The sequence below is a fragment of the Schistocerca americana genome, chromosome 1, assembly GCF_021461395.2.
Source record: "Schistocerca americana isolate TAMUIC-IGC-003095 chromosome 1, iqSchAmer2.1, whole genome shotgun sequence".
Classification (NCBI taxonomy): Eukaryota; Metazoa; Arthropoda; class Insecta; order Orthoptera; family Acrididae; genus Schistocerca; species Schistocerca americana.
In genome coordinates this window covers 504,519,336-504,531,506 of record NC_060119.1, presented here as the reverse complement: position 1 = coordinate 504,531,506, position 12,171 = coordinate 504,519,336, and positions in this window count along the sequence as shown.

Genomic DNA, 12,171 nt, shown 5'->3' with positions numbered 1-12,171 from the left:
TGCTTCAGTGTATTGCTCACAACAAACCAGTACTCAATGACAGTCGAAAGGAAATTTACAATGTTATCACGGACCGGATACACAACACTGGCTGAATTGTTTACTTGGACGCACAAGCCGGCACAGAGAAAACGTTTCTAATAAATCTACTGCTAGCGGAAATACGTGATGAACAAAACACCGCATTTGTACTAGTATCAGCCGGAATTCAAACACATGTATGGTGTTCTGCATGTTCCCAACGGCAAAACTGGAAGTTGCGATAACAACCCGTCTGCTTTGAATTGTGACGTCACCAAGAGAGTGCAATCTTCTTTTTAAAACATAGCCAACAAGGCGACCCTGGCGTCACCTATCGCATCCACGAATATGCATAAAAGTCACAAGAAATATTTAACTCCACAAAAATAAAAATTTTACTAACGGAGGATCGTGGAAGTAGGGACTCTGGGTGCATTTTGCCATCTTCATAGTTGGGCAAAAAGTATCCAAAAGTGTCATGCACATAAAATGATTTTTTTAACTTCCTGGAATGAAGATTTTTGACCACATCTAGTGAAACTTTTCCTAGGTACAGAATTGCACCCCATTTATCACGTTTTGAGGTGGTGCGTAGAGAAAAAGGAACAGAAGTGTACGCCAAGGTAGGAGAGTAGCTGTTGTTTGATACTGTTAGTTTCATGGCGTTTAATTCCACTTCGCATTTCGAAGTTGCCTTCACCCAAGCACCCTCTTAGTACTGAATGACCAGAAACAGCATCCTTACTCACCCCTTCTAACTGCAGGCACTACTCACCACCCCTCTCACTCTCATGCCCCAGTTTTCCTTCATTTCAGTTACTATAATTTCTCTTGCCACGTTAGTAAAAATTTACTTTCTAAATCATATCTGCTTCACTTATCTGCTTAATCTCAGTAGTATATCATATCTGTTTGTAATGCAGAACCTATTAGAGGCAAGCAACACACTTGGAACATGTCACCAAAGGTTTCCGTTAAACTTATTTTATTCTATGAATTATTGTGTTAGCTTGTGTATAGTTCGTTAGTTAATGAGTCACATATTCTATCTTACCTGTATAATCTTACATCGAATTTTCACTGAAATAATTCCTCCCATTTTATTCCTAAATCAAACTTTAACATTTTCATACTGTGTAGATACACTAGTTTAAAATCATTGATCGAACGAAATTTCACTGCATCAGTTTTTTTATCTTTGTACTTGGTGATTGCCTAATATCCGAAATCTCGTACGTGAAATATGTAATAAATATTGTGTGTGTTTCCATTCATGTCTACATATAAAAGGCTAGGTGCTGACTGACTAACTGACTGAGTGACTCATCACCTCCCAGCCCAGACTATGACTGGGTGTTGTGTGATGTCCTTAGGTTAGTTAGGTTTAAGTAGTTCTAAGTTCTAGGGGACTGATGACCACAGATGTTAAGTCCCATAGCGCTCAGAGCCATTCGAACCAACCAGCCCAGACCGCTAAGGACAGAAATTTGAAATATGGGAGAGGTGTCGGTCTCAGACTGTAGACGTCGTTCAAGAAGGGATTTTTCGAAATTTCAACTCTAAGTAGGGTGAGACAGAGGATGAATTTATTTCTTGCAAAATATCGCTATTAAGGTTATTTGGAAGATAGACCAACGAAAATTGGTATTTCGTTTCTCGGTCATAAATAAATAAATACTTGTTTCACTGTTTTTGGAAATTAAACCTCTTTGTGAGTGAAACGGGAAATGAAAGTTCTATGGAAATATTTCATTGTGCAATCATATTTGAAGCTAATTTCTATGAAAACTTGTAGTTGGCTTCTCTGTTAGAAATAACACATACGCATACCACTGTTTGTGGAAAATCAACCACTAACGGGGTGAAATATGGGGTGGAATTTTTTATGAAAGTATTTCATTGAGAAAGCATTTTTAAAGGTAAATCTTTGAAAATTGGTGTTTAGCTTCTCGGTTAGACATAAAAAATAACTATTTCACTGTGTTTGTAAATTCAACCCCTGAGGAGGTTGAAATAGGATCACACTAATTCACTGATTCATCATCGCCCAGTCCAAACCGCTAGGGATAGACACTTGAAAATTGGAGAGGGTCTCGATCTTAAATTGTAGGCGTAGTTTAAGAAGGGATTGTTTGGAATTCCACTCTTAAGGGAGGAAAATAGGGGACGAAAGACTTTTTGAAAGCAGGTCGCTATTAAGGGAATTTTGAAGCTTGAAGCACGAATACTGGTATTTGAATTATAAGTCAGAAAATAAAAAATATGTGTTTAGCGTTTTTGGAAATTCAGCTATTAAGCTGGTAAAATAGTGGGTAAAAGTTTTTTGGAAAATAAATAATTACTAAAGAACTACTGAAGGATTTTAAGCCTACATTTATGAAAAATGGTATTTGATTTCTAAGTTAAAAATTTGAAACCTACGTGTTTCAGTGTTTCTGGAAATTCAGCCTCTAAGTGCGTGTTCTATGTGAAGAAACTTCTTTAAAGATATTTCGTTACATTAAAAATATATTAAAGCTAATTTATGAAAATTGCTGTTTCACTTCTCGGTCACAAATAAAGAAATATTTCTTAGGGGATGAAAGTTGCTATGAAAATATCTCCACATGAATGCAAAAGTCATGATTAAGAAAAGCTTTGGACTCAGCTACCAGAATAGCTTTTTGGTCAGAAGCACATTTGAACAAGGCCGTGCTTGTATTGAGTTAATTAGCGTGAAAATCTTAGAAAAGTTGCAGTTTGTGAACAACATAAAAATTCGATTAAATAAAAACAAAACAGTCTCCGCAGATCACACAGTCTCGCATGCGAAGCAGCTCACTCTAGCCTACTAATTTATAAAATATTCTGCCAAGAATCGATGGTACGGTCAGTCGGTGCAATTAAATGAGTCAACACAGCACAGTTATTCGTCATTTACAACAGGTTAATAAAACAAGAAGCAAAAGCTCGTCAACAAATTCGGATGGATTTTCGATGTATTCAGAAGACTATTGTTCCTAAATATGCGCTCATGAGACTAAAATCGAAGACTGCTGCTTCTAAAAACTCAGCAGACGTCGGACATAAAACATGGATTAAAGAAGAAATAAATTTGTGGTACCGCATTCGTGATCATGTGAGCACACGCCTAAAATTAACGCACAAATGAATTTCGACCAATTTCGGCCCTTCTACATCCAGTGGATTTCGATATATTTGACAGTGAAGTGAAACACGAAGTTAATAACGTCGTGCATACCAGAGCTCCAACCCTTTATGACCTCCCTAAACTCCGTAAAGGTAATATCACAGTATGTCCTTTTGTGTCTTCATTCTCAGCTCCATCTTATAAATTTGCGAGTGAGTTAAATGACCTGGTCAAGATCAAAACCAAGTTTAAACCTAGTCACGACATTCTTAATTCAGCTGACCTAGTGAAAAAGTTAAATGACACGGTAACCTCCCTCCCCCCTTCCAAGATAGTTTCTTTTGATGTTATCAACTTATTCATTGATATACCTCTTCAGCAGGTCTCATTGACTTGCTAGATAAATCAGTAGTTAACCCAGGTGTCACATATGACGTCAGGTTAGCTCCACAAACTTGCCTAACACAAAATTATTTCCGTTGGAACGGCAGCATATACAAACAGTTGCACGACCTTGCTATGGGATGCCCCCTCAGACCAGTCTTTGCTAAAATCTTCAAGGAAAGTTCATTTATGTTGTGTTGTGGCTATGGACAGGTACTACCAGACAACTTTAAAAATTTCTCCAACAGCTAAATTGTAAATGTAACACCATAAAATCCACAATGTAATTTGAATATAATCGCACAGATTATTTATGTCTAACTATAGACTTAGTGATGTGAGTTAACGAGTATATGAGTCAGTCTTCAGGAACTGTGAAACGAGCCTTGTCGTCCAGGACTGTGTCCCACATAGGGCGCAGGTTCACCGTGAGATGGGGAAACTCACAGGCGCCTATTTTCTATTGAGGCCTAAGCGCTGTAGTGTGCGAGTGAGAAAGACGAGAACCTACGTCACAGGTAAACCCAGTAGAAGACGTTTGTGGCCAGGGAGTGTTAAATATGGTGGGCCTAGGATCGGCCAAAAAGGGAAGCATTAAAGAAAACTATTTAATTCTTCAGTAATGCAGGGAATGACGCCCCAGTAATTTTAATCTACCATCCCTCATAAATTTTCATTGTGATACCAATAAAACTTGAATATCGATCATATCTATAATTGTTTAGGATTTACTATTAAAGTGAAATTCACATGTTTTGTAACAAAGACCTGAATGCTAAAATCTGAACGCTTTAATTGACCTTAACGATAGACGTTTCAATTAGAAGAGCATCATTAAAATGACACAAGTCGTAAATATCAACTCTGTAACTTCACTTCTTTAAAGCATATAGTAGATTTAATTTATCAGTATTTTCAGTTAAGCATCAGGTAATCATTTCCTCCACCAAAAACACATTGAACGATGACAGCATGATACCTTATTGAATCATTAGGTAATAGAATATTTGTTGTAAAGTTTAGTACCTAATAGTTGCTTTGGTTCTTTGTTTATTTATCAGAAAGCACATTGGTGCCATGCTACTTGCCATGACATTCAAAGCTAAGAAGGAAGTTGTATTGGTTTTATGTAAAAGAATTTGACGTTTATTATGTAATGGATATTATTGTTACTTTATTTAGAATGTGAAAGTGGTCAAGCTTTGATTATTTAAATATGTTAAAATGTAAAATAGTGTAGAATAAGTTTTAGCCAATCAGGTGGGTGGCTTCAGGAAAGGGAACTGCCCTAGTCAGTTGAGCGAGGATATTCGGCGCGCGAGAAACGCGGCCGGGGACGGGCAGAGAGACAGTGCTGGTGCAGACACGGAAGCAGGCAGTTCGCCTGGAGACACCAGAGGGTACAGTTCAGATTGAGACGCGAAAGCGGACAGTCGGTCTCTAGGCAGCTAGGAAGTTAAACGACTTAGAAAATTTCGCGTTGTGTGGTATCGCGGGACTTAGTCTCTGAGCGGTGAGCAGCCGCTCGTCTAGTGTGAACTCTAACTTTTCGCGTAGATAACTTGTATTTCGCGATGGGATTGTGAATCATCGAACTGTGTTAAATGGATATGGGCTCCAGTGTAACAGTAACTCTAAATACGGCCACTTTCGCTATTAGTTTTCTTTCTGCATAATCATTATTCGAACCAAATTGCAACTGTGTGGCCTATAGTATTTATGGGTCGTTAATTTAGCTCTCGATATTATTATTACTGTTATTATATGTTACATTAACTTTGTTTCATACAATTTCCCAGACTTTCCATCAGCCAGACAAGTTAACCAAAGAGTCATAAGTGTCTAATTTAGGGTGTGTAATGCGGCACGAGCGGTTCAACCCCTTGACGAGTTTGAGCCAAGACATGTCGACCAAGAGGAACTGCACGTGAGCCCGAACATCTTTGGGATGTTAGCTTGCAGTGATCATACTCATACTTTCACGATTTATAGGAAACCTACCACCACAGATATCGCTATACCTACCAATTCTCAACAACCCATGGCTCATGAACATGATGTCTTTCATTCAATGATGCTTCAGCTCATATACATCCCCATGAATGAGGACGACTTCCTAATCAATCAAACAAATAGCACCAAACAAGAGCTACCACTCGACCTTTGTCCTGCAGAAAAAGCAGAGACTGTAATGTACTCTCTTCTTTACCCTGTTCTCGACCTACCACCTCAAGAACGCAATAAATGGTGAATACTTCCATACTTAGAACAAGTCTCACTGGATGTAGCCAAATCGCTTAACTCCAGGAACTTGTGAACATTATTTTACGTGCACAACACTGTTGCATACGTCTTGCCCAGTGGTACAGACAGCATTTCAGCTCTGAAAGAGAGTGGAACATATATAATTACTTGTAATTGTGGAAAATTCTATATAGGTCAGTCTGGCAGGGTAATATGCTCCCGCTTGAAGGAGCACCACTCAAGTTGGAAACTTAGAAAGTGAGGCTCTGCTTTTGCACACCACCTGCTTAAAGAAGGCCATAGTTGCAGGGTGCAAAAAGAACTATAACACCACATCCATAAAGGAAAGAAGATGAACTTTCTTGAAATAATGGAAGTTACAAAATGTGTGCCCATCTGCCCAACAGTAGTGCTGTATGACCAGACACCGTCCCTTCATCGTCATTTCTTATTACTCATAGTCTCATTCAGGCCACGTTATAAATCAGCCCTCTTACTCACATGCCTCAATTTGCCTTTATTTCTGTTCCCATAATTTCTCTCGTCGTGTTAATAAAAATTTACTTTTTATAAATATGTCTACTTCACCTATCTGCTTAATCTCACTAGTATATCTTCCCTGTTCGTAATTTAGAGCCTATTAAGGGCAAGCAAAAGCTTTGAAACATGTCATCAAAGTTTACTATTAAATTTGCTTCATTCTGTGAACAACTGTGTTAATTTATATGTAGTTCATTAGTTAATGTGTCACACATTTTATCTTAGCTGCATAATCTTACATCGCATTTAGGATTGAATAATTTCTCTCCTTTTATTCCTAAATCTAACATTAAAATTTTCATATCTGGAAATGAAAGTACACCAGTTTAAGATCACTAATCCAACAATATTCCACTGCATCAAATTTTTATCTTTGTACCTGATGATTGCGTAATATCCAACGTCCGGTTTATGACATTGTAGAATGTTAGACCATTGTTGTGTCTTTTTTCATGCATAATGTATAAAATATTCCCCCAAGAACAGAAGGATACTTTCTTTCCAAATAAGTAATGAATATATGGACTTATTTGAGATGCAAACAACACGTCAAAAATTATTTTATTTCTTCGAAGTATTACAACCAGAACTACGGAACTGGCTTAGGAAACAGCACGCAGGATATTGAACCAACGTCCATAAACAAAAACATGGTAAGGTAATGATGACCAAGCCATGTTTTAAAAGAAGCTCTGTAATCCTCGGATTGAAGAGGAAAGAGATCAAACTCATGACTGGACTTATGACCGGCCATGGGAACTTCAAAAAACACCTACACGCAATGGGTATAACGGAAGAGGACCCTAAATGTAGGATCTGTGATGAGAGTGAAGAAACTTCATCACACCTAATCTTTGAATGCATGGCATTGGAGAGTAAAAGATACAGAATCTTCTGGACAACTAGACCCAAAGAAATTGTGTCTAACAAAAAACTGGTAGAGGGTCTCCTTGCCCTGTTTAAGGGCACTAGTTGGCTTTACTAGATATACAGAAAGCGATACCGCACAATAAACTTAGTTTCGGTGTGGGCAGTGGCGGGTTAGACCTAAGCTGTTTCAGCTTCCCTGTTAAAATCAAATAAAAAAAATCAAATCAAGTATTGCAAAATTGCGGAATACATATACAATACTCAATGCGGACATGTTTTGTGCACTGTGAAACTATATTGAGTACGACAGTTGACAGACCTGTTACTAACAGAGAGACTTCGTTTCTGCGGAAAAAGTGACCGTAGTTAGTAAGGAGTCCTGCTTAAAATCATTATATCTGGAGGAATGCTCCGTATATTTTAGCAGATTTTGAAACTGAAGGCAGGAAAAAGTAGTGTACTAGTATCTGTAACGTCAGAATTTTGTCACGGTTATAGACTCAAAACTATACTGAAATGTCCATAGTGATTTTCTACGTAAATGGTCTGTAATCTTCATATTCCCGGTCTAACAGTTAAAACACACACGTCATACCCTGTGGACTCTGAAGTACCCATACACCTTTGTCAGTTGAATTCTAAATTGGAGTGGTAGTAAGACAGAATTCTTATGATCTAACCAAGAATCCAGAAGGAGAAGATACGTTCTTTGACGAAACGAAAAAAAAGTGACACTCATGAAGAGATGCGCCATTTCCATTTCGCAATTTTCTACACTTTAATGTGTCTATCGAAGGAATTCTGTTCTCTTTCCACACGTGATCCTAAGTTTCATGTTGATTTTAGATGAGTATAGCTATATTTCTGCATCTACATCTTCATAGATACTCAACAAGCCACCGTAAGTATTTCTCGAAAACGTCGCCTTACCTCCAGGAATTCCCATTCGAGTTCCCGAAGTATCTCCGTGAGACTTTCGTGTTGTTCTAACCTACCGCTAACAAATCTAGCAACCCGGCTTTGAATTGCTTATATGGTTTCCCTCAATCCGACCTGGTACTCGTCCAAAACACTCGAACAGTACTCAAGAATAGGTCGCACAAGCGCCCTATACGCCGTCTCCTTTGCAGGTGACCACTCTTTCCTAAAATTCTTCCAATAAACCTTAGCCGGCCATTCGCCTTCCCTGCCACAGTTCTCACATGCTGGTTCCACGTCGTATCGCTTTGCAACGTTACCCCCACATATTTAAACGACTTGACTATGTCATGCAGTACACTAGTAATATTGTATCCTAACATTACAGACTTCATCTTCCTACTCATTCACATTAACTTACATTTTTGCACATTTAGGGCTAGCTGCCATTCATCACAACAACCGGAAATTTAGTCTAAGTCTTCTTGTATCTTCCCACAGTCAGTCTGCTTGGACACCTTACCGTACACCACAGCATCATCAACTACCGACGGATCTGCAGCCTGTAACATCGAGTACTTGCTTGTTTGTAACCGAATATCTAACATTATGCAAATGGAAGAGGATATAAATGAAGATGACATGGGAGGTAATATACTGCATCTAGAATTTGACAGAGCACTGGAGTCGAAACAAGCCCCGACATAAATCTTCCATCTGCTGAGCAAGCTGTATGAAATAAGTGAAATACTCTCATACTTCAAGAAGAATGTAATAATTCCAATCCCAAAGAAATCAGATGTTAACCGTTGTGAAAATAACCGCATTATCAGTTTCATAAGTCACGGTTGCAAGACACTTGCATGCATCCTTTCCAGACGAATGGAAAAATTCTTAGAAGCCGACCTCGGGGAAGTTCACTTTGGATTCCGTAGAAATATTGGAACACGTGAGGCAATACTGATCCTACGACTTCTCTCAGAAGATAGATTAAGGAAAGGCAAATCTACGTTTCTAGCATTTGTAGATTAAGAGAAAGCTTTTGACAACGTTGACTGGAATACTCTATTTCAGATTCTACAGGTAACAGGGGTAAAATACAGGGAGCTAAATGCTATTTACAATTTGTAAAGAAATCAGGTGGTAGGTATAATACTCGAAGGGCACGAAATGGAAGCAGTGTTTGGGAAGGAAGTGAGACAGGGTTGTAGCCTATCCCCGATATTATTCAATCTGCATATTGAGCAAGCAGTAAAGGATACAAAAGAAAAACTTGCAGTAGGAATTAAATTCCATGGAGGTTTGCCGACGACAGCAAAGGACCTGGAAGAGCAGCTGAATGGAATGGACAGTGTTTTGAAAGAAAGATATAAGATGAACATCAACGAAAGCAAAACGTGGATAATGGAATGTAGTCGAATTGAAACAGGTGATGCTGAGAGCTTTAGATTAGGAAATGAGACACTTAAAATAGCAGATGAGTTTCTTTATTTGGCTAGCAAAATAACTGATGACGGTCGTAGTAGAGAGGATATAAAGTGTAGATCCTATGGCAGGTAAAGCGTTTCTGACGAAGAGAAATTTGCCAACATCGAGTATAGATTTAAGTGTCAGGAAGGCTTTTCTAAAAGTTCAAAAAATGGCTCTGAGCACTATGGGACTCAACTGCTGTAGTCATAAGTCCCCTAGAACTTAGAACTACTTAAACCTAACTAACCTAAGGACAGCACACAACACCCAGCCATCACGAGGCAGAGAAAATCCCTGACCCCGCCGAGAATCGAACCCGGGAACCCTTTCTAAAAGTATTTGTATGGAGTGTAGCCATGTATGAAAGTGAAACATGGACAATAAAAACTTTAGACAAGAAGAGAATATAAGCTTTTGACATGTGGTGCTACAGAAGAATGCTCAAGATTAGATGGTTAGATCACGTAACTAACGGGACAACACTGAATAGCATTGGGCAGAAGAGGAATTTGCGGCACAACTTGACAAGAAGAAGAGATCAGTTGGTATGACACATTCTGAGGCATGAACGGATCACCAAATGCGTACTGGAGGGACTGGTGGAGGGTAAAAATCGTAGGGGAGACCAAGATCTGAATAGGCTAAGCAGATTAGAAGGATGTAAGTAGCAGTAGTTATTCGGAGATGAAGAGGCTTGCACAGGATAGAGTAGCATGGAGAGCTGTATCAAACCAGTCTCTGGACCACAAGAACAAGAATATCTGGACTATTTTAATGTTGATCTCGATGTTTAATAACCACAGACGCGCTCCTGCCGTCGCAGCGGAAGGAGCTCTCAGCCGGTGATGGCCGGTGCAACGATAGCTATTGGGGTTTAGGCCTCGCTGACCGCTCTGCTCTACAGAGTTTCCTTTCGAAGCGTCAGTAGCGCTCGGTGGATCGGCGGAAGGTTGAGCTTTGCTTCCTTTCGTCGAAAAACCGCGAGCTCGCGGAGAAGCTTAATTGTCGCATGAGTCACTGACTCGCAGCAACCCGTAACTTCGGTTAGAAACTCCCTTAGCGAGACTATCTCGTTCTGTGTTAGGGTTTACCAGTGCCAGGGGCCCGTTCACGTCGGACCACCCCGCGTACTGTAGGCCACTTTTCTTCCTCCGCACCTCCTTTAGGTGCCGCGCCACTGCACCAACGGCGCACGCTAGGTCGTAGGGCATTCCCCCTCTTCCGTAGGACCTATTTGCTAGCTCTTTCTTTTCAGAAAAAGCAAAATTGTCGTGCCCACCCACACCTAATAAAGCTCCTGACAACACCAAGATGGCAGATTACGCCGGTGTTTCCCCCGCCCTAACCCGCAGCAAGGCTGCAGCGAAAGAGGTGCGTGAGTCAGCTGTTCTCGACGACGTCAACGTGCCGCTTGCCGCCGTTGAGGAGGTGTTGGCCGACAAGGACAGGCAGATCGCTGCGCAAGCGCAGGAACTACTCAACCAGCGTCGATTAATAACCGACCTCTGCGGCCCAAGTGATTCCCCCACGCGGACAAGTACCCTCCACATCACACTACATTCACCTGCAACTGGTGACTCATGCACTACCGCCCCACTGCGGCAGCTGACTCCAACGGCGGAACCAGCGGCTGCAGATGCGGACACAGAATACCACTACCCTGGGCCCTGGCAGGTGGAGGGCCCACGACGCAAACCGAGAAACACTGCGCAAACAAGCGAGCAACCACATTCGCAAGGTAGCCGAAAGGCGCTGCTGCCTACACTAGAACCCGCACTTCCGGTTAGGAACACCAACACAACAACAAACACGACCCGACCTGCGGTCAGCAACACCACAGAAGCGCCAACCGCAGCTACGCCCGCACAACAGAAGACTGGTTTTCCCCCAGTCGTAATACAAAACTACAGGGACCTTAGTGTCCTCCACACAACATTCGCGGAAAGGCACACACCTTGCACGCTACACACGAAGTACTCTGGGGATAGGGCCTGACTGTACGTGTCAACTAACAAGGAATACAAAGATCTCCTTATCTTCTTCAAAGAAAAGGGGATCGAACATTATACGTACAGAACTGCTGAAGAACGAACACAGCAGTACGTGGTAAAGGGAGTGGACCTCAATATCCCAAACACTACAGTACAAGCGGCGCTCAACTTCCTGGGATTCGACTGTAAAAGAGCTTCCAGGATGACGGGTTTCTCCCTCACAGTCGTCTACCACACTACCTAGTCGAGATGGCCGACACGGCCGCCTCCCTCGGCCTTCTGCAGGTAAAGAGCCTTCTGCGGATAGACGTAAGGGTAGAGATATACGAACCACTACAAGTCCCCCAACAGTGTAACAACTGCCAGCGATTCGATCATTCGGCCCTTCGCTGCGGCCTGGCACCCCGTTGCTGCGCTGGCAAACACGCATCCAACGCCTGCACACTAATCCACCAAAACATACGCCGTTGCGCCAACTGTGGTCAAGCCTATGCGGCTAACTACAGGGGCTGCGACGTGTACAAAGAGGCGCAGAGGCGCAAAACTCAAAAATCGAAGCCATCCAACGTCACAACACGTCCAAGGCCCGCACCAAACCCTTTT